Source organism: Myzus persicae, unplaced genomic scaffold (assembly GCF_001856785.1).
Source record: "Myzus persicae strain clone G006 unplaced genomic scaffold, MPER_G0061.0, whole genome shotgun sequence".
Lineage (NCBI taxonomy): Eukaryota > Metazoa > Arthropoda > Insecta > Hemiptera > Aphididae > Myzus > Myzus persicae.
Genome location: NW_019103907.1, coordinates 46,855 through 73,142, shown reverse-complemented (window position 1 = coordinate 73,142; position 26,288 = coordinate 46,855). Strand labels below are relative to the sequence as shown.

At 32.8% G+C, this 26,288-nt stretch overlaps 1 protein-coding gene across 3 annotated transcripts in view; it reads left to right on the top strand.

The window, feature by feature from the left end:
* Positions 1 to 26,288, top strand: part of LOC111036152 — a 71,860-nt gene that overhangs the window by 15,002 nt on the left and 30,570 nt on the right. The window lies entirely within an intron of this gene.

Here is a 26,288-nt window from a genome sequence, read left to right as displayed (position 1 = left end):
TACCGGAATATAGTGGCAATAAAAAACAAACAAAATCAGCAGAAATGTTTCAAAAAATGTGTACTCCGCTGGCAGTTATATATTTTCTGGGCATATATGATAATGTACAATAATCATATAAAATATCGTATGTGACTAGATGGCCAACTCACATCACCTAACCCCCCTCCCCTGAGTGATAGTCAGTCAGTCATCAGATCCATCCTGTCTACATTCGGAAAATAAATATTATATCACTCATTAAATTGTTTATTGTTTTAACTTACAATTAAAGCTAGTATTTATGTGTAGTTTAAAGTACCTATGCCATTTTATGACCTACCAATAACACATCAAATTATATTATGCGTATATGCTGTTAAATTTACGAATATATAATATGCAGTACAAAAAAAGTTGTACAATTTAAATAGATATGAAGTGGTATTTTTAATATTAGTATTATTGGTAATGTTTAAATTTTTTTTATATTCATCGGTAATAAAAATGTGTTATTTAAAGAATCAATTTGTTTAGGTATATCTATACCACTGATTTTCATAATTTTATATTTTCATTACTCGATTTCCGACGATACCAGCTGCGGTATGATGGTAGCGGCGAACTATAGGTAGGTAGTAGGTATATCTGATTTTACCTTACCAGCTAGGCCATACATGTAGGTATGTTAAAACCAATGTTATTACCACGATGGCATGTGACCGATAACAGTCAAATGTTGCATTACCATTTAACATTTACAACACATAAACATAAAATATAATCTCAATTTCAATTTCGATTTCAAAAAGTGATATTATTTTCTAATTTTCAATAGGTAGTTGATGCTATTTTATACTAATTTGTTTACTAGTAGATACACGATCGCTGTCAAACACGTGAAAAGTGTTAAGTGTTCTTAATGGATTCTAAACTGTGTATCATAATGTGGTTCGTTAAGATTGTTGACAAAAGTCCATTTGACTGTGCGAACGGGAATGAGTCCATTAGCTATATATTATGCAATTGCGTATTCGACAAATCTCCAGACCCTTTAATATTATACACTAGCCGTACCTATTTACATTCGTCACGGCGGCGACACGCAAAATATGATAATGATATTATACGTACCTACGAAAAAAAAATCGACTTAGCATCGTAATATCGTTAATATTTTTGAGTCACGTTCGGCGTATTAACACAATAAAATATACGCGGTCATGAACGAAATCGAGGTTATTAAAATACGTAGGTACAACCTACCTATACTATATATAATATTATATATATATACATATGTGAATATGCGTATAATATATTAATATGGTACCTATTTAAAAATGTGTTTTAATGGCCGAGCGCGTTACATCATTGTCGCGAAGACACTGTAGCAATATGATTGTATGGGTAGGCGCACTTGTCGATTTGATACATTATGCACCGCATTTATTAATAATATTATTGTTATTGAAGTTTACAATTATCGTCAATAACATTATTCGGGCGATTTTTCGGAAATGGGCGAACGAATAATTATCACGAATTTTTTATATTATAAACCGTTTAACCTGTAATTTTTCTATTAGTAAGCTTGATAAAATTCAACTACTCGTAGGCGTACTCATGTGCCAAATTTGCATAGGTACATAATATAGTTATATTATAATTTATATGGTACCTGGAAATGATGGTCAACAACAATAATATTATCACCATCACCATTATTATTATTGTTTTAATTTTGTTTTACATTTGTATTATAAACTTAGAGGTGTATTCATATTATTATTACGCGTTCAAATATTTCCGTGTTGCTTTATATGATTATGGTGTTATTATAATTATTAATTACATTATTTGAATTGAAATATCGGGTTAAATGTAATAGTACATTTAATTCGTCGTATTTTAACCCCATTAACTACCTATAGACAACATTAATTATATTCACTTGATGTACATAGTGAATTGCAGCATGTGATATGTACGTGGTATGAACATACAGTAATTAATAATTGATATCGAGGTTACCGATGTGGCTATAGCCTAAATTCATATTATACGTACAGGTTTTGTGTGTTATTACAATATATCTATATTACCAAACCTAGTCACAACAAATTACATTTATAATTAATTTTACTCATATAGCAAGATTCAAATGAACAATGATCCAATAATTAGAAGAAAAAAATAATAACTATATTTATATAAGCCATAACAATAATAACTTCTAACAAAAAAAAAATACTTAGTGTTTTGCTATCGATGTATTCTAAACGATGATTACGAAATAACTGCGAAATAATAAATTATTGTTCGAAAAATACCTCAAATGCGTTTATTTAATATACAAAACGATATTTATTTCGTAATTTTATATAGTTACTTAAAATCGAACATGACGTACCTACGTTTTATTTATGTGTAATAAGTTTTTATTTCGAAATCGTATTCAAATACTCATTTTAATGATACTTGCTGCAGTAAATCCTCTAATATAATATTATCATCATCAAGGTATTCCGTAAATGAACGCTGTTAATAGTTTAATGTCAATAGACAGAATGGTTAATGCATTAATGGTGTTTATCATTTTGTTTATTATCAGTTCGATCGTACAATATGTTAGACTTCGCTTTAAAATAGTAATAGTTTTTTTTTTTTTAACTTGTCTCTATTAATAATATTTTAATTTACAAAAACGGGTTTATTGATTTAATGCTCATATAACAACACCTGGAATTTCATCTATACCTAGTTTTATCGCATGAAATTTTTTTGATCAAGATTGTGAAAAACGTTGATGCGCAAATTCGCTTTCAACTATATAGGATAATACGTCCTGCTTAAAAGTTTCACTCGACCACTGCAACGGACTTTATATGACTACTTATTCATATTGTATATGTAAACGATAATAATAATATTATATACCAACACGTCAACATAAGGAAATATTGGCACAGATTCCGGGAACACACACGTCCGGGATGGTGAAAAAAGTGTAACTAGTTTCTAGTATTATACTCTTAAAGTGATTACAATCGCAAAATGAGTACCTACTCATTGTACTTATTAATACTTACTTAATTTAATCAGTTCATAATCTGAGGGACAACTCACGAAATTGTTTTTCGTAATATCAAGTATCATATTAATTATTATAATTGTTGTGGTCTATACTGCTGCGTGCAGTGGCAGTTTCTTAGCTCGATTAGAACGGAGGGGGAAGAAAGATCCTATACAATCATATTATATTGGTTGTGGGTTGACTGTAAACCCTGTTACTCCGACTTCTCTTATTTTAACATTTACATTTTACGTATATCCTATACATAGTTCTTTACTAAATTCTTTCATCTGTGATTTGTGTTAAAGTAACCACATCGTCGTAATGTTGAGTGTATCTATATATTATGTACACATATAATTATAAGTTACGACGATTAATTTGTTGCTTACCATGTTTATTAAGCTGTATATTAATTGAGCTACTAATTAATAATGACCAATGTAAAGTGATTAAAAAAAATAATTTGTGGGAGCAATGGAAACGTTATTGGACTTAAATCTCACCATCAGACGTTTCTAGATGCATCACGAGTTTCATTCAGTTTCCCAACCACATGCCTAGTTTAATTTATAATATAAAAATATATATAATATAAATAAAAAGTTCCAATGTGAAAGGACATTTTTAATTTTTATTTTGAACTCACAATAGATGTCAAGATCTATCTGCGGCACGAAGTTGACTTCAGAGTATATTATCTAATCGTATCGCATTTTCTCGTGTGTGTGAGGAGCTCCGTGTGGTTTTTCAAACTGATTTTATCACCGAAAGCTATTTAAACGATGAATTACTGAATTTCAGCTATTAAACTTTTGAACTTTGTTAAACAATAACAATTATATGATATGATTTACAAGCAGAACATTTATACTTAATAATATAATATATTATAAAGCATATTATACCTATTACCTACCCAAGTGAAATATTTATATTAGCGAAGCCTCTATTTTGATATGATTATATTAAGTACATTAGAGTTATTATTAAATTATAAATATACCCATTAATAATAAAAAAGTTTTGCATTTTCCCGGTTCTCTGTGGGGTTCATATAGTGCTACAAAAGTTTGAAGTGGATAACACGAGTGGGGTGCGATAGTGAGACGGATAGATTGATATTAAATTGCCAGAGCATCGAAAAGTTTCACGGACACGTAGGTAGTCAAAAGTCTATTCAAATATCAATAATGTGTAGAGAAATAATAACCTCGAAACAAAAAGTCAATTAATTTTAGCAACGCTTAGGTACCTATCACTTGTAATTTTAAAAATTACGGAAATTAGATTACGTACGTAACTTGCATTTTTGGAATGGTGGTAGCTGGGCGGGTATGAAAGAATATGAAATATTATGTCAAAGTAATCCTTGGAGAGTTATCATCTGTGCTGCACCGTTGATCGCCACCACTTTGATGGATCGTATAACTCTCAACACACACTCTTCTCTCTCTCCCTCTCTCTCTTTCTATACGCGCGTCACTAGGAAACTATTTGAATAATATAATCGTTATGTGTGCAGTTTGTATATGATTTATAATTATTAAAAAAAAAAAAAGCCACGGGTGGTTTTTATTCGAACCGCTGCCACCGCACGAGGACGACTAATTTATTGTGATATTATAATATCAAATCTCCTCACGCGTATACGTGTCACGCACTGCACAGTCAGTACGGATTTCATTATTCGTGTCGTTTTCTATGTAATTGGATGTATATACTAAACGCCGAGGTATATAATATACTGTTTACTCGGATTTGATTCACACCTTGTCCCGAGGTCCAGTAGCATCCCGATCACGCGCTGCACAGTAGTCGAAGTAAATAGAAAATCCACGCGATGTCCCCGCCCACAGTGTTTAATATTAAACCGTGCTTCGATGGTGTAATTAAAATATAATAACATAATAATGATATGGTCCGACATAAAAAAAAATCCCCCATGATCGTGTACAAACAAAATAATATTAATATAATGTTGTCAATTCTTCGTAGAAGAACGAGCGGGCAATATACCTACGAGAACGAAATATTCTATAATATTATCACCTGCAGCCGCAGCAGTAACGCCCCTGAACGCTATCATAATATGACGCCGCACGTTTTTCATTTCGAAATAAATATTATACATTAGCATTTAGCGTACACACAAAGTCTTTCGCAAACGGAATTAAATAAACTTGTAACAACAGAATATTATCTTAATTATATCAATTTACAGTCGTAGAGCGTCTTTTTTTCCGTTTTAAAATTAAAACATGTTATATTATTTTATTATTAAGTATTGCATTGTTGTTCGCAGACTCGTAAAATGTAGTAGTTCCTTTGCAGGACACGTTTTATAATATATAGTTGGTATACTATGTATAGTGTGTTACTATATACATGTCAAATTCGTTTCGATCAACCTTAATAAAACATATAGTACGCTAATAATTTAAACGCATTCAAAAACTGCAGACATACAGTATATAGGTGCTACTTTTTTTCCTCTCCGGTGAAACGTGTTATTGCAAAACACACTTGTCAATTATTACACATAGAGTTTTTGTCATGTAGTTATATTCAATTTGTTAATGGGATTAAAGGACACCGCTCGAGACGTAGAATGGATTTTACGTCAAAATACAGAGACAACAAATAGCTAGACATGTCAGACAGCAAAACTTGGTGCGATTTATTTGATATTATTTTCGACATTTCGCTATTATATACCATAGTGCATTTTCAAAAAATAAGTTACGTTTAGACGGACACGCTGCAGCACATCAGCACGGAAACAATAATAATATAATAGGTACCAAGTTAGGCTCTCGTGCACATATTATTATAGTCCGGTCAATAGTTATTCGATTCCTTACGATTAGCCTTACGACGTTTATGTCCCCATTTCATGCAAAGTTATTAACAATATAATTTCAAATTTCAACCTACGTGGACGACACTGCTCAATATTATATTAGGTATAAATAATAATATATATATATGACAAAAAACCAAATGTCCAAAAACTCTAATTCGGTTCCACGCTAAACGCACGTTCCGCGGGCGTAATCGGTCGTTTTGCGTTTTATATATACTTTATTTTTAACGACTTCTCTATAAAATGTCCAAAATAATAATCGCCTCCGTAAAGTCCATCGGTCTAGCACTCTCCAACGGTCGAAGGTCGCATATTTTTTCCACCCCTCCTCTTTTCCAAAGCGTTTCTTATGCGCTTTTATACCGGTCGTATATAATATTATTATAGCTTAATTGTTATTTTTTCAATCAAAATGTCAATTTATTTTTACGACTTTGTGCTCGTAGCGGAGTTGACATAATATACCTACATAATATTATAAGTGTACGACGCACAATAACAACGGTCTGCGCGGTCGTCAGTCATGTATATATTCGTCGAATTACGAAAAATAAATAAAAGCCACTTCTCGTTTTGACCGAGTACCGCACTCTTTGACAATAATAACAATAATAATTATAATAATAATAATAATAATAATAATACCATATTAGTATGGTGTATGTACCTACATACTACTTACCTACATCATGTTATTGTTCATAAACGGCTAACACAATGGAGTTTTTGGGCGGCCGGAAACCTCCTCGGCTCGCTGTGCGGTTGCGTTGACGATTCGATTCGACTACCGTGTCAGGCACAGGTCAACGCACTATATATAATATTAAATTCTATATTTTTTACTCTACGGCAGATATAGTATAATGTAGTGTATTATATATGATGGCGATTGTTATAACGTTTTTCCCATTAGAACTCCGCAAAACACAATAAAAAAATATATTCCCTTTTCTAGTTGCCTTTATAACAGCTATATACATTATAGCCACGCGATATTATATTATAATATTGTTATGTTATTATTGATATTATGACTCTGCGACCATTTCTGGCAGCTAGTCAGTGTAGTATAAAGATAGTAATATATACTCTAAATTCTAAACTCTAAAGGGCTTAATTTGAGCGAGGTCCCATCCCATGTTTAAGCGAAAAATAAGGCAAACTGGATCTGTAATGATGATATCATCTGTGTATCCATAATTTGTGTGGAATCCATATTTAAATGAATAAATATTATATTATGTAAATCTCTACTAATGACTGCTATACCTATACTGCCGAAGGTTATTTTAAATAATAATAATAATGATACCTATTATGAGGCAAACCAAGAAGAATAAATGCCAATTGAGTCAAGTATTGTAACTATCATCAAGTATCATCGTCATTCATTGTAAGATTTAAAAAACACACACTCTTAACATTGGGTTTAAAGCAACATGCCAAAATGTAAACAGTTGTTTTTAGTGGTTTATAAATAACACGATTTTCTTTCTACAAGCGTCTAGGTATCTTAGCACGTACAGGTATTAAAGATAAAGTCTCCAATTTAAATCGTCCATTGGGCCAAAAATCTTTAAATCAGGTCCTGCTGTGTACGTGTACCTCAGCTGCCACGGTGGAATTTTTTAATCGAACAATGACGTTACGGTTATGCGACGTTCGTATTTTTTAATTATTTTTTTTAGTAAATTTAATGTATAAATAATGACTGTAAACATTCCACGAGAAAAACAACAGAAAATCTAATTTAATAATTATCTCGGTTTACATTTGTTCAAAATAAAAAAATGACCTAGTTAAGAAATACAAAAAAACAAATGCAAATGAGGTAATCAATTTACAAACCAACAAACGAGACATTTTCAAAAATTAATAAATTATATTTTTTTATCGTACCAATAGAAATCGTATCAATAATTTGTATAGCAGGAACATTTACATTTTAAATTGAATTGTTTGCGCAAATCATTGAAAAATTATGACTTGTTAGGCGCGCGTTTAAATAAACAATGAATTAAAAAATAAAAATAATAAGAAGGATGATAAAGAAATAATAATGTTACTATATAAAACAGTATTGTGAGAGTTGAGGATACTTAATGATGTTACTGAACAAAGCAATATTTACCTTAATCTGTAAAATAAATGTTCTACTTGTGTAGTTGTGTCTCGTATCTAGAATTGTGAGCATTTCACTTTATGTCAATAAGTTTTCATATTATACCATGCATAGTATACACGTAAAGCTTATGTTTACAAGCCACGTGCAATTTATTTCAATATGGAACATAATTTAACCTAAAATCTTATACCTTAAGTCTAATATCTTAAGTATCCCTAGATAATGCAATTAGATTAAAATATGTAAATAACTGATTAAATTACTTCATTTCATTTCAAACTGCAATAGACTTTATAAGGTTATTATTTTATAAATTTTTCACCTTGGCTAATTTAGATTTCTTCGTTTTATTAAATTAAGAATACAGTAGAATACAATATGTACAATACGCATTTTAAAACAATAATATAAAACTAATAAAGTTTATAATATACCCACCGGTGAATTTTTTTATAGCATTAATTGATTGCATGTGCCATTATTATAATATTATCTATTCGTTGGCTGAATATCAAAACTTGTATTCATACTCGTGGGAATGAATGTCATTTTTATCAAGATAAAATTTGGTACTATCCTCGAAAACTATAAGATTTTACACGTTATTTATTTAGTTATAAAATGTTAAAATCATACACTTCCGTAAAAGTTATTTGTGTATTTTTGTTTTATAATACAAAGTCATAGATTTTATTTTTCATTTGTCCATTAACTCAAAATCGTATAATTTCGCGATAAAAAAAATAAACAAAGCTTTTTAAACATTGAATCCAACCGAAATCGTCGTGTAGTGTAGTTTAGGAACTTGCACAGTGTACATAATAATTATTATTTATACACAGTACTAGCTGCGTAACCTAACTTCGCCCTTGAATAAATGAACAAATGCAAAATAGGTACCCTACGGCGATATTGGTGTACATGCACCTCGCACTGGCGAATCGGAGTCGGTTTGCCTCGCTTTGTGAACAAACTCGACCGAGATCCGTCTGTGTTGGATTGGATAGAGCACGTGGTTATATTTTGTAACGTGATTCAAACTTACAACTGTCTAAACTTTTCCGATGTCTCTAAGAACAATTTCTGAAATTCTCCTTCAAAATCCGTCTAGTCTTTTTCGAGTCTTAAAGCTACTGACACACAGACGGCGTTCTATGGCAACGCCGTAGACAAACAAAACATATTAAATACATTACATTTTCGTGAGCCGAAACGAAATGCCTGAGTCATAAGTTCAACTAGTATGTTGTATTTTTTTTTTCAGGTCTTTCTGCTACACTCTGTACAATTATGCATTGAACACAGATAGATATAATAAAAATAAAACAAAAAACAGTTCGATAACTTATTTATTCATACGTAGAGCTTGCAATGATTTCAAGACGCCGATTAACGGCGTGTAACGATCACAGACTTGTACAACATGTGTGTAAGAAACGTCGTGTCATATCGACGTCAAAAGCCTATTAAAGCCACGGCAAGCGATTGAGTCAATTTATGTATAATTTGAATAATTATGAATTGTTGATGAGACATCTGACTATTCGACTGACGATAACATCGTGTATACCTACCGATATACCTACAATATATTTTAATCGAAACTGTTGAGTGCGTAATATAAGTAATAAACATATTATATTATGCGTAGTCAGCTATTATTGCTAATGAGCAGCTGCAATATTATTGTGTTTAAAGACTTCTCTACTCCGGTCGGTGTAAAACCCGCACAATCCATTTTGGAATGGACTGATCTACGCCCGTTGTCTGATTAACCTATTATAATGATGTATTTATATGTATATGAATATGGCTTGTCGTGAACGTCGATCGTTAAACAAATATTATAAAGACAATGATATATTATATACAAATTATATAAAAAAATAAACATAAAAAATTTGTTTGGCCAGTGGCAACGTCTAATCCAAATGAAGGCAGTAAAATATAATATATTGGGCTCTGACCGAATCGGTATAGCTATTAGTTTCTAATTGAACCGTATTTAACATATTATTATGGTTCTGGTTCGGATCGGCTGAAACGTTGTTGAAATATTTAAAAGCGATACGCCTATATATATTTTTAGTCAGTTTTGAAATTGGGTTGATAACCCGACGTCCGTTTCGTATCGGTTTTCTCCAAAAATAGGTACGTTTTCTTCCACTGGGGAATAAAAATCCAAACCGAAAGTTGTTTAAAAGCGTAGTCGTCAAATAGGATATAGAAGGCCGTAAAAACACATTAAATTACATACATATATATGTATAAATATATAATGCTCGGATATATGTTTATTATACGCAATAATATACTCGATATTTTAATATAAATTGTATTATATTACGATTACCGCGTCCACAAACATTTTACAAGTTTTGTCGAAATTATAGCTTTGAGGGGCTTTAAATAATATACGTGCGCGAGCGTATTCGATGTTATGCCGTCCGTTCCATATAAAACCTACGCCCGCAGAGTAATTTAAGTTATCACGTGTTAAAATATATTCCTTGAAAATATTATATTGTAAGTTTTATTATAATTAATTTTTATTTCGAAAGTCTCTTTATAATTGTAGATAAAGATTCGTATAAAGAATAAAGTTCTTACATCGAAATGCATCTGCACTTGGAGGGATTATAATATTAGTTGTAGAACATACCTGTTGAAAATAAAAATAAATATCTTTTCCCCGAGAAGTAAGGACTATACTTCTCGAATAATAATAATAATAATAATAATAATAATAATAATAATAAGAAAAAGAAAACGCCAAAAAATGTAATAGTAATATTAAAACGCGATAATAAATCGATTATACGCACTGCTGCCCGCTGCACACAGTACTTAACCCGAAGCCCATAACCCAACCAGCAGCGGTACAGTACCTATGTAATATTATAATACTCGGTCCGTATTTGTATAATAATATATTATATTATTGTAAGTCATAAGGTACGTGTGTGCTGTGCGTGTGTTTACACACATATTGTAAGGTACACCGCAAGCACTGAGCAATGTAAAATAATATAATAAATATGCATAAATGTATGCACACACAAAATATGAGTTAATAACGAAGGTTTACACTGCGCGCGCACAAAAGCGAGGCCCACGCCTGCGGACGGATTATATTATATAAGTCCGTTGATGGATGACATCGAACGGGGATCGTACTTGCGTTGGTCGACCGCCGTCGCCGTAATAATGTATATACCGGCATATGTGCAAGCTGTGTGTGTGTGTGTTATGTGCATTATAATATGGAAACGAACGTCTCAAATACTCAAACAATAATAATATAAAAGATATATATATGTATACATGACACGGGTACGTACATATCGTAATATTATTCTCGTCTGAGTCGACTGCAGAAGATCCCGCGCGTTTGTTAGGACTTTGATATTATTATTATTACCATTATTATATAATATGTGAGTGTATGATAAAATATCATTTTTTTTTTTTTTTTTTAATTTCAAGCGAATTTCCGAACTGTCCGATAAGAATTCAAGCTGATAAATTATGTCCGTCAGATATCGTTTTTTCGAAGTAGAGGTATATTATAGGACGTGATGGTTTTCGCCATATTATAGGCCTAACCTTCTGTATACGAACCTCAAGATTATATCAACGATATGGTTGTTGTGATGAATTACAGAATTTTTGTCATGGTTGTAAATATTGCATAAAATCAAATATATAAAATTATCGAGTTTATCTGCACGTGGGTCTGTCCCAAGGATAGTAATAGTGTAGTACAATATCACTGTAATATATAGGTGTCAGCAGTAAAATGATTTTAAATTATTTGGCTTTTCTTTTATTAGGCATTGTCATTATTTGCTTTTCTAATTAGATCAACATTCGTGTTGTAACTCGTCCGATATTCCGACGGGGTATCATCGATCGTCTGATTTATTGATATTTCGCTGCGCTCGGGCGGTCATGCATTCTAAAATAATACGCGTGGTCTGATCGATCAATCCATTTCAATGTCGGAATTTAATTAGAATAATAACTGACGACTGCTGCGGCAGTGCGTCGTGATTGAGAAAGCTTTTGCGCCCGCGGGACAATCGACGTTATTTTATTACTATTACTACTATTATTATTATTATTATTATTATTATTATTATTATTATTATTATTATTATTATTATTATTATTATTATTATACTGCGGCATAAAAATATACGTTGGGCCGTGTCTCCGACAACACAGCTGTGAGACCCGGCGTAAGCCAGCAAAACGGTTAAGTAGCACGACCAGTGTTTTAATGTGTATTTGTACAGTCGTACTTTCGCAAATAATTATTGTACACGTATACATACTTATAGGGTGATTATTGTATCGTATATGTTATGATATGCGTTTATGCGTACGCCACGCGCACGTTTTTCTATTGGCAATTTGTTTCAAAACGTCCATCCCGTGGATTCCTTGGTTTTTGGAACTCTTTTAGACGTCTTCCTCCGGTTCGATTTAAATTTTCCCCTTTTTCCGCTAAAATATTAACGTCGTATGGTCGCCGCATAAAATTCCATCGTTCAGCGTACACATTATAATAGGTAGTGTTAGTGTTAATTATTATATAAATAATATTTCCATTTAATCCTCGAAATCGACGCTTGTTGTACAATGTGTAGGCAGTGAGCTGACACTATTTGTATAGTATCTAGACATATGTATAACTTTTAAGGTATTGTCAGTCGTCTTGTACACTCTGTACGGCTGTGTCCGCGTTTAATAAATAACATTGTTTGTGTCGAATTCGTTAAAAATAATAAACATTATTTATGATATCGCCGTATCACTTTATGTTGACCTGTTGTGACTTCGTATTTCGATTAGGTTGTTTCCACTATTCTTTGAAGTTAGTACACGAATATTACAAGAGTAGGGAGTAGGGACTTGATAGTTTTCCGATTTTCGTCAATGCATTTATTTTCAGATTTGAAAACAAAAAATAGAAAGTATCAGATCCTTGTGATCGGCGGCGACTGGTGGACGGGGAAATCTTCTCCTCGTCCTACACCCGTCACGAATGCAAACGACCAGAACAATGTATAATGTATATAATATATATATGCAATATAACACGTTTCTGTCACATTTTTCCATAAACCACGCACAGACATTAACAATAATAATAATAATAATAATATTATTTTACTACAAAACTTTTCTGCGAGACAGTATATATATGTGCCTCACATGCGGACCCACACTTTATTGGAAAACGTTTCGGTCGGATACAATTCTTTTGTCAGTCGACGGTGGACAATCCTCCACGATTTCACAAAATAATCGTCCTCGGATAGTTATATTACAATACATTATTATTAATATTACATCGTTGTGTTGCTCAGTAGCTGCAGGACGTGGCGGGCGTGATCCGAGTGACAAAATAATTTGTAATGTTGTTTTTTTACTTTATTCCCGCGAATGGCCCAATTTGTGTGTCATTTTCTTTACCGTTTTCCCTCTATGACAGTAATAACAATCTACGGCGTACACTGTATAGTATACTACGGAAAACGGAAAACCCGATTTTCCACACGACTGTAACAATAATTGTAATTAATATAATTGGAGCTTACAGTGACGCGCCGGCGCATAAAGCATTCGATTGTCAAATACTTCATACACAATAAATAGGTATATACCTATGTGTAATGCGAGTATTTCAATTGTTATAGTATGTACTTACAGCTTCGCGATACCTCGGAATAAATGGTTTTTTTTTGTTTTTTAATTAAAGCGTCCTCGTTATCGTTATTGATTTTTATTTTATAAAACAGCTCTCTACGAAAACTCGCATAGAAAATAATTAATAAAAACATAAAAAACCACGAATGAATTACACAGGGAACACTCATGCTAAACATGCCAATACAATAACGCACCCGGTTAGGTTGTGTTCCGCTTACCTTTATAACATATTATACAGAGTGTTTATCACTAATCGTGCTCGCTCACCCTGTTTATCTTTGAATTAGGTATGTAATTTCTCAAATTTTGAGTCTAACAATTTTTAAAAACACAGGAATAATATTTTCAAATACTATATTTACATTTATTTTTTCTTCCTTACAATGATAATCAGATATTCAGATTATACTTTTTTGGGAATTTTGATAAATTTAAATCAAAATTTTAACGACTTGATCCTAAATTATTGGTCTATAAGTACTAAGATTAATTATTTTTTAATACCAAATGGTCTATTTGTAACATAATTAAGTGAAAATTAAGTCCTTAAGTAGATATACACTAATTACAATAATCGGAATTAAAATAAACTAATTTTTAAAAGATAAAAATGCGGTAAGCATGCTCGGTGAAATGCCCGTTTACCCTATATATATATATATATTATATATGCTGCACTAGACGCACATCTCCTCCCACGTGTACTACTTATGGGTTTATAATATTATGATATTAACGATATTATAATATAATTGGATTGCATAGACCATAAATACCAAATTCACATAACAACCATACACGCAAATGACTACGACTGTTTCCTCGGCTAAGTCGTGAGAGCTTCTTAATTGACGTGATCCGTTAAGGATTAAAATATATAACATTTGTACAATACGCGTATATTGTAATCACTCATTACGGCCCGTCTTAATTTATGTAAGTCGCGAACGAGTGCGCATCGCATAATACTATTACATTAAATGTGTAAGTACTTTGGTGCATAATATCGTGTACACTGTACGGTAACTGTAAGATATCTGTATAATATTTTATAAATGTGCACCGCAATTTTTAATTTGTTATCGTTGCACAATGCCACTATTATTAGGTACCTACTGTGTGTATACCTTCGACTTTTATAATTCGCTTCGTGGTTCCGCGCATATGAAAAAAAAACCATAAGTTCCGTGGATTGTTACAGCAATCGCGTCATATTAAATTATATCCGTATCTTACGCAGGTAACTGTAAACGAAAGCGAATTTTGGCGTCGCACTGTCGTGTACAAAAATAAATATTACTATGGGTATACATTATGATAATACCTAAGTGATATAAAGAAGAAGACGAAGAAAATGCGAGGAGATGACCTTTAAGTCTCGCGCCAGAGAAAGTCGTGTACCTATAATATATATTATATACTACCTATACACACAATAATGTACGTTTTTTTTTTTTTTTTGTAGGTATAGCTGGTAAACGCGCACGCATCGCACGGTATTTGCGTTATTATTATATGCGTATATATTTACACATAGTATAAATATATTATCTGGGTTTTGTTTATTTTATTATTATTTTCTGCTCGTCTGAAACGTCAGCCGATATTTATTTATTTTTTATACATTTTATTATATTATTATTATTATTATTATTATTATTATTACCATTATCATTATTATTCGGACGCTCGTGAAAGTCGGCGACGACCAGTTTTTAAGACCGCCACAATATTATATTATAATATCGATATTATACGACTGCGACGACTTCGGGTTAATAACGCGTGCAAACGACTGCTACGCAACGTGATGTTATTATTGCGCGGAAAAATACAGCAATTATATTAAACGCATTGTGTTGCTGCTGTTGGGACGACAGAAAGCTACATAATGATAATATTATTATTATTATTTTTCCTGATCGCACGCGAGACCACAACTTTCGTATTCGTTGGTTAAAAATGCACGCACACCATCAATAAAAATAATCGATCGATAAACAATGCAAACCCACCATCGAAAATGATAATTACACTAATATAACTACTTTGTATAGGTATACCTACGTATTTTACATTTTTTTTTACTGGACCCGTTTTCAACAATAGGTACCTTTAACTAGGTAATAGGTATACCTATTTACACGTGTCATGGTGAATACACACATGCACACGCACGCACACTCGCCTTTGTCTATAAATTACGATCAAAAATACTGTTCCAAATTCCAACAACTATTTATCTAGTTTAAAAAATAACTGTTTATAATAATTGTTTTACACTATTACTTATGTAAAGCTTGTCTTTAAAGTGATCGTATAAATATTTTAATACGCGTCAAGCGTGTCAATTTTTTTTTTCATTTTGATCTTCAACTCCTCCAACAAGCTGCGCAACATTCGTATTCATTCATCATTCCTTGTGAATTTATGCATATTAAATTTCGAAACCTGTTTAAATAATATGAACTGTTGTTACAGATTCCAGTCGGTTATACTAATACATTAAACTATATATCATATATAGCCATATAGGTACGTACGTACCACATGTAGAGCGGTAGAGCTGTAGAGGGATAAATACTGACAATTTTAATATGAATATAATTGCATGAAAGTTTTTAGAAATGTATACTCAAATATACACACACACATATAATAAATGTGTTTATAGCAGGACTTATAAATGTAATATGTATATAAACACAAGTACATATAATAGTAAAATAACTAATGAGTAATAATAATCTTCTATTTGAATATCACTGATGTATTCTGTTTATAATCATTGATTTTTGGTAGGTATACTTCCTGATACCTATAGATCTTACTTAAAAGCGAGTGGTTCGACGACTAGCGTGGAAAATGTTGAAACTAAAGACAACCTATATAATGTAGGTACTAACGTCCCAAATATTTGATTATCTGGTCCTTACAATAATTTCAATATAGCTATAGTATAATACATGCGTAATACGGTATACTTGTTGTATCGTTTAGAACCTAAAATTGTGACTTATTTAAACACTTCACGTTTGTGACGTTATCCATTCTACTCGAAAATCGTCGTCATAAGCTCACCCATTCCGGTGAGTAGCGGTACGCATTATTATGATATTACATTTGATTAAAAGTTATGTGCGATTCGGGACTATCTCAAGTACCAAGACTAAATTTATGTAAGACTAAATACTGTATAATACCATAGAAGCATAGTCGGACGTCTGAGGGGTTCGGTTTTGGGGGTTTAGTCGCTCACACACCAAAAAGAATTGTATGCACATTCGTGGTGGACCATTCGGGTGACATTAATTTGGATTAATCATTAAAGTAAGATGTGTAGGTTAAATATTTTGTAAGGCTTAATAAACATCAAACAACTATATAACTATACCGTTACGGCCGACATTGTAAAATAATATGCATGTATATAGGTGGGACCATCGTTTCGGTCGACCCTGATCGACTGCAACTGTTTTTTTTTTTAGATAATATAAAAATTGTTCGAGGTGAGTGTAATTTATTCACCATTACATGGATAGGTATATCATACATTTTATGCATCTATACATAGTATAATAATACACAATAATTTGAATTGCGTAATATTATGATGATGTTTGAATCATATTAATCATTTTCTGTTTGAACGAGTCATCATGGATATTACTTTTATAGTTTTATTCCGCGATTATTAGCAATATTAATTAATTTGAATGTAAATCGAAACTCAACAAACCGTATAATATAATAATATAATACGTACCTTGTATATCATATATATGTATATATATACATACGTATGTGTACATATACATAATATAATATGGCTGAATATAACGTCGTCACCATTCCCTTCACTCTCGACGACGATTATAATATAAATATTATAATACCAACACGATTTATCACTCTGGGCGTAAAAAAAAAATTACCCAAATAAATATAAACCGTATCTCGGTGGTGTACCTGCTACTACGCGTGTGCAGGTGTTTACTCGTTATGCAGGCCACCGAAGACAACTTTATTTTTAAATATGTAGTTGCTCGTATTGGTATATACTTATATAATATTATAGTTGGCTGGTTCCTAAAGGTACATTGTGTATTATTATTGTGTGAGCAATCGTGTAATGGACGCCCGGAAAGAAAGAAAAAATTGATTAACAGTACAATGGGGGTCCCCGTGAACAATAAAAATAATGATAATAATATAATACAAGTGTAATGAAGATTGTATGAGAGCAAATACGTTTTCGGATTTAATAATATAATATTCTCCGCGGGTAATGCGGAAAGGCTTGTGCGCAGGATGTGCCATTAATTGGCCGTCTATTGTGGTGCTCTCGACGTTGCATTTGCATCATGGACCCTAATTATTGTCGGGTGAAAAAAAAATGTCCTAAACCACATTGTACGTGCAATAAAAAAAATTGTACATCTTTTTCGCATTGGCAACGATATTGTGACTATATTATAGGTCCAGAGCGTCAGTGTGATATCATTATTGGTTTAAAAATGTCAAATGTTTGAAATAATAATATATTATAGGTATAATCAAATGTTCATATAAAATCACTAGTATATATGTTAAAAAAAGGACCTACTCGTAGGTACAAATTAACTTTGATTTCAAATATTTGATCAACGATCACATAATCGCTCGAAATATACAGACTGGACTGAGTGGTTTTCACAATTGTGTACCTACTAATTACTATATGTTTAGGTCGTTTAGGACAAATGAATTTCTGTTGCGACCTCTTTTGAGAAGATGGCCGTATTAAAATTTAAACGAAAACAATGCTATTAAGATATCATATGATTCAAAAACACTATTTTGTAATTAATGTATTTTACATACCATCCATGTGGCTTACGCCAAAAAATACTAGTCCTCTATGGCTCTATATATCAATTTGCTAGTAGGCGTTTAACTCTAAAACCATTTTAAGAAATATTTTCAATTGTTTTTTGAGAATACGTTTTTACCATGATCTTTAAGTCTTTTATCTTATACATTTATAGACATTAGACATAATAATATACAGTAACTCCAATCTACATAAAATTATTATAGTTCAACAAAGAACCGGACCTATGCACCGACCAGTTTTCGTTAGCAATTATACGTGGTTGGTCACAGCAGCTTATTGTTTTTATTTTCACTTTTTTTTAGACATGACACTATTATCACGCACACCATAGTATTATACTAGGTATCGGTATAAATACTTTCGTGTTTTGAGTACTCGCGTGCCTTATCCTACTGACTCCTGTTTCAATCCAATCATTATAATTAATACGAACAGCTTGACAGACGTTAAACGTTATTAGTTATTAATCCGTGTTCAGTAAATCTGGTAGATTAGTTATTTAATTACAACAATGAATTATTATGATACAAATATCGATTTTAAACTTACTTTATCTGAACGGATTTCGTAGACATTTATTTTTCAACTTATGTTTTCTTTCACCTAATCGGGCGCATTAATTTGTTTAATTTGTACATTTCTAGTATGGGTACACGTTTGAATGAAAAACCAACGTTAGCTTTACCAACATTATTATACCATTACGACGAAGAAATATATGTAAATGCAATATCACGCAAACGTGTTATAATTTCTACTATATATAGTGGTTTTATTTTGTAATTATTGATATAGTGGATTAAAATAATTTACCAATTGGTACCTACGTATTTTAATCGACGTAGGTATATGTTGGCGTTTGATTGTTTGTCAACGTTAGTCCATTTGTGCGTGTATTTTTTTATTTTAACACCTATAACAATATTACGATGTTCACACGTCTGTTTATTACTCACTGTACATATATAGGTTGTATAGCTTGCAGTAGGATAATACATGATAATATGCCATGTGTGGAAAGTAGTTTTGTAGGTTTCGTTGTGTAGCACACTTGATTTGTCGTTTAATTGTGTTCATTAATATAAATGGAATTTCACTTGATATAGTATTATATTAATAGTGAATAATATTCATAAATGATGATATTGGTTTTTAAAATTTGAATGCAAATCGACATTTTAAATTTAAGTTGATACAACAAAAAAAAATGTTGAATCGTTTTTGTCTTCAAGGATAACTAAAAAATAGTAAGTAGTAGTAATAAATAGTAATTATAAAAAAAATTAAAATTTGTTTTATGAAAGTTGATATTATTCTTCGTCCTCGCCTCGTCCCACACAAGTAGCCTAATAATATTACTCATTGAATTATTTATCGTAGTATGCATAATAATAATATTAATGTTCGAACATTTATTTGAAGAGCTGTGATCCTTTAACTCTCCATAATCCTCTATGCAAAGAGAATGAAGAGCACCATATATTATCGTTTGTGCAGTCATCAAAAATCTTCAAAAAAAACCCCTGTACATAATACACGTACTTATTACCAGCTACCTACCAATGTATGAAACAAATGACGGGAAATTTCGACGGTTTGGGTATAATACTATAATACACACACACACGCATATGCACAGTTTTACGGACGACTTCATTCCATCACATGTCTAAAAGTCCAATAGAACAACGACAATTACTACGTCGTGTATATATATATAAGTGCACTCGGACTGCTGAAAAAAAGCCAAAAGGAAACGTGTAATAAAGAAAATTAGAAATACTTTTACGGTTGTCGGCGTTTTCGAATTCGTTTCCGGTCCGCGCACCCGATACGAGCCATATATAATATATATCATATATATCGTATATAGGTTTCAGCCGTATTATGTAGTATGTATGTATATAGCACAAGTATACCTACGCCTATACATGTGCGTCGACTCGTCGAGTCATGATGGCGATTTCAGATCGTCTGGAAACGAAAAAAAAACACACGAAAATCGCGACCAACTCGACGAATAATAAACCATAGGATGTTTGACGTGACCCGAAGATTTCCACTTGCGTGCCTTTTGCACACCTCGTTGGCAATCGACATGCCACATGCGTATAATGCGTCATATAGCTGGGTGCAGGGTGATTCTCTTTTGGCTGCAGAAAACTATGTTTCGGAAAGTGAGTGTTCGCCGTGGTACGGCCACTATAATACATGGTATCCTATATTATACTATCGCAGGTACCTAGGTATAGGTAGGTACATTTTTACGTAACACATATTCTAAAAATATTTACTAACAACTTTGCGGCGACGATATTATTGTCGTCACGCGTTTCACGCCCGTACTCGTGATTAATCGCCTCGTATATGTCAGTCGTCATCGAGCCGTCGTCGTTACCCTTGGGGCCTTGGACCACGCGACCGACCGAAATGGAAGAAAATAAACAAATGAAAACGAATAATTACGATTTAGTATCATTGCTGCGGCATAAAATCGCCACGACACTTATATTATATACATAATCAAGCTATATGTATACACTACAGCGTTTATTATTGTGTACTTGACTTTCCGCAGTCGTGATGTATACCCTTGGCATTGGCCGGACCGTAAATGGTAGCGCAATCACCGCGGTACATACAGTATAATAATATTATGATGATGATGATGATGATGATGATGTGTTCGTGTACCACAGTCGTACTTACACATAATATTATTCTCTATATATGTTATTGTACATTGGCGAACGGATCGCGGAAATCCATCGCCCAAAACTTACGCTGTCCAGGCCGTGACTTAAGAGCGAAAAACGTGGTCGAGCCGAATGCGACAAGGTCGATGGTATTTGCATGCTTATTTGAACCGGCGCCAAGTTGGTTCCTATATATACCTGCGACATGCGTCCTTTAATTCGTAATAATTTACTCGGTCAACATTTTGCACTCTCGAAGTCCGTTCCTAAACAAGTCATTTGCAGTGTTCTATAGGCTGAGCTATGTAGGGTATAATGATATTGTTATGCGATATTATTTTTTGCTGGACTATATATACCGTATGATCGCGAAAACAGGGTACACAAAAAAGTTAAGTTGTTGCTCATGCTCAAAATACAAGTGTTAACAAATCGTAAGTTACAGGAATTTATGATCCAACAGTCCAGTTTCATTCCCCGCAAACGGAATGCGAAAATATGTACACGGTACTGTGTAAAATATGAACTAATAATCTTGGATTGTGCCCTATTTTTTTGGCGACACACGCCACACGGTATATACCACGGAGCTCGGTGCGGGTAAAAACAAACATATAAGTTCAAAACGTTTTTGGCATTTCTCCGAATATATACACCGTTGTAGTGACGTCAATCGTTCAAACACCGACATCGCGATTCAACTCCCGCAAATAGAGGATGAAATAAAACACAGTATGGAAATCAATTAAATATTATGTTATATTTTGTTTTATTCATCAACGAGTTTCAATGTCTGATTAAATTCCACTATTATTATAGTCACCGCTCAAGTCCTCCGCTTTCAAATGTTCATCGGTTTTTTCGCGGAAAACGAGATTTATTATACGTAGTCATAATATGAATGCGTAACGGGAAAACGCATAGCGTCATATACACACAGGTTGTCTGTGTTACCCTCGTTCACGACAGTCCATCTATACACTCCATGGTTAGGCTTTTAATACTGCATATGTAGTATTAAATTATTCTACTCTTTTATGCCATCTAAAGAGTATTATGTATCGATACAAAATTGTAGTGAGAAGCAACTCTTTTTTACATTTAAATACTGTTAAGCGGATGATTTTTTTTTAAATACCGAAGTAGTATGTGCCTACATAAAGCGGAACCCTTATTATGATCTAATCTTATACATTATCAACATAAGTAATTAGTTTCAACTACATAGCAATTGAACCATGCACTTATTTGTATTAAATAATTTCCAAGTTAAGTATTGGTAGGTTAATTCTTGTAAATGTAATAACATATTACAAGTTATAACAGTTTATTTTTCTTTGTTAGATTTGTTTTCTATTTGATTATATAACATGTATTATTGTAACTTAATCTGTTCTGTCTCAAATAATACCTATAAATATAGGGGTGTCAAAAAAACTAGCAATGGAGCATTGGAGTTTTAAAGTTCTGAATAAGTATCTGTGTTGCTCGTTCGGTGCATGCGGCGTATACCTCAAAATATAATTCATGATAGGTAGTTAATATTATTATTACTATTCAATACACGTGACGTGAAATGTCTATAACCAATTATATTATAATAGTTTGACGTATAAACATATTATAGACAAAGACCACGACAAGTACTACACGACGGATAGAACAGCTGCGAAGCCAAACGGTCTTGCGCACAATATCATTTTTTTTTTAATTACCTACCCAGTACACGAGTGCGTAAATGCATAAACCGCGATAATTTTTTTTTTAAAAAATCATTTGGTTGGTACCTATAATATCGTATACCGATATACCTAGGTATAACAGTATTAAAATCGGTCGACGCGAAACAAATTCAAACAACGGCAATATTACCACGCGCAAACATCATGTGCTTCACAGTGTTCGAGAACGCCTTGCCTTTAATAGTAATAATATTATTATTACACATTTTATGTCTATAGTACCTACCCATACAAGCGATACTGTGCGCTCTTGCATGCGCTGGTGTATGGTAACCGGTTGTACAGTAAATGCAGTTGAATTGCGATCTGCAGTAGTTGTAACATTGAAGCGTCGAGGTGGGCGTCGTTGTAGTAGGGAAAAATACCTACTATATAATAATGAAATGTATACTATAACTCCATAACCATTATCACTGTACACAACACAATAATGGGTATGATATAATATTCTAACAACGTATCGGTTAGGTTCGTAGATTTCGTATATTATAGTACAATATTAATATAGGCATGTAGTTGGTTTGCAGTTACGAAAAGCACAAAAACAAATATTCATGATTTTTTTGGGGGGATTCGCCAAAAAATAGGTACCTACTGTGAATTAAAATAACTGTGGAACCGCTCTCCATAGACTTTAGTGTAACATTAGTCACACCTTGTAAATATATTTCACACTGAATACACACGATTGAATCGACTAACATATTAATACACACTCGACGCTTTTCGGCTCCGTCCAAATGATAGTAAATTATTCTAAAATGGCGCACAGCAGTTACATCGATATTCACCAACAATTTACTGTTGTACTCAATTATACCGTTATTAACAGCCATCTTCCAATAATACATATTAATATAATATTACGAATTAAAAAGTATTAATAATGTCAGAGTTGTGCACTAAACGGGTCTTTTTATTGATAAAACCCCTTCAAATAGTGCTCACATCCAAAACATATTTCATAAGGAATAGAAAATATCCTACCCTCGATAGCAAGTTATATCATGTTTAGGCCCGCGATCGACCACTTAACAATAGTGCACTAAATAATTGTCCAAACACAAGTGTATCGTGATCTGCAGCAGTTGTAACATTGAAGCATCGGGGTGGGCGTTCAAGTTGAGAAAAAAAACTATTTATTTAATTACATAGTATGTGTTATAACGTATAAGTTTATACGACCATCGTCGCTGTACATATACAACACTACATAATGTGATATAATATTTTATCTACGCATCGGTATGCGGTCAAAACCACGTCGCCATTATAAACGTATTACTAATCGACTGTAAATATTATCATTATATCGCGTTTAGAACGGAAGTGTCGTCGTCCATAATATAACACTATATACAGTAAGTACAACAATGTCTATACGGCAGCCGCCAGAAAGTCTGTACAGTTCTATTTACTGCGAGGCTAACAGCCAGCTAGTTCCGAAGTCCGACGACGATTAATTCTCATGTAAAATCATCAATGTGAACACGCGGAAAAAATCTTGGCAAATCAAACTCGACGACAGTTTTCAGCCGTTCGATACAATATGACGTTTGCAATAACTGATCATAATACGTAAATCGTATGGCGTAGAAATGTTAAGTTTGCGCACTCGACGAGCAAATATGCCTCACTAAACCTACACCGGGGTCGTGCGTGTTTTCGATCAGGACGAAATCTTTACAATGTCGATTTTCCGACGGCGTGATGTTTCAATGTGAACACGACCATGGCAAGTCATCGTTGTCGGTGAAACGACGACAACGATAATTGTATACAGAGAAATAAAAAAATCAACACCGCGAAATTTCTCCGGAAATCTGGGGCGGCATGGCGTCAAGTGAACCGAAAAAATTGCACGTGCGTGTGTGTGTGTGTGTGTGTGTGTGTGTGTGTTAGTGCGTGAGATTTTTCGTCCAAGAGGAGAGACCAAAATTCCTCGACGAGCGAACCGCGACGGGTCATACACCGCCACTGCACCGGATTTCAGTTACGGGGCGACGACATTATAAACGTATTATGTACCGGTCCGTCGGCATCGACTCGACGTCTCCTCTTTTCGCCCATTTCTCTTATAATTGTATGATAATATTGTTTTGACACGACAAGAACAGATGCGTTAGCTGGAAAAATCGTAAAAGTATATTTATAAGTATTCCAGAAAGTATATGATTACACAATAACGTCAGACGTATTACACCTAAGTCGAATGTCTGTCTGTGTTTTCCATTTCTTCGGGAGAATCGAACGATAGTGACTTTATCAAAAACGCTTTGATTTAAAATAACAAAATATCTATTTCGATTTGATACATCTCCGATATTTTATAAATTACCAAATGAATTAGAGTCCAATCGATATCGACCAAAAAGACAACATTAAAATGTGATGGATATAGACACCAATTTTATTGAAATAATTGTAATGATATAAGTTGCTCAAAACAGTTCTTTTTTTACTATTCGGCATGCAATCTCTAATATCGTTCGAAAAAAATAAAACTATTAATTAAAAAATAATTGGTTGATTATTATTCTTACATTTAACCTGTTATATCACCCTATAGGCTACATAATATAATACGTGCAAAAAAATCAATATACCTAATTTAGAGTCATTTTTTATCGGTTGATATTTTCATTGATAATTTATTCATATTACAATATAATAATTATACTTCACGATATTATAACAGTTATTAATCGTCATTATGAACACTTATATTATATTATAAATAATAACACTTTGATATTTATTATTGCATTGTCCGATAATTAGTAGTGTTGCACGTACCTATATACAATAATATATTTTTCTAAAACAATTGACCTATATAATGGTCTAATATGCATACTTTATGCACTACAGTATCTATATTATAATAGTATGCTCCTACTCTCACGAGCCATTACGATCAAACCGTACACGTGTTTACCTATTATATTGTATACCTGCATTACTGACGGAGTGGTGGTGGCAGAGGGGACACGCAGCTCGAAACAGTCGAAACGGCTCTAGCAATTTCCACCTCGGCGTCCACATCGATGTGTTTAGTCGCCCAAAGGGCCTGCGCATAAATGATACGATACTTCGATGCCGATAAATATCATGCAGGAAATTCAGCTACTCGGTTTTAAAAAGCGTTTTTTTTATAATAATACTGTTACGTTTTTACTCGTTTCGAACGAGACATTCATCTGATACTTA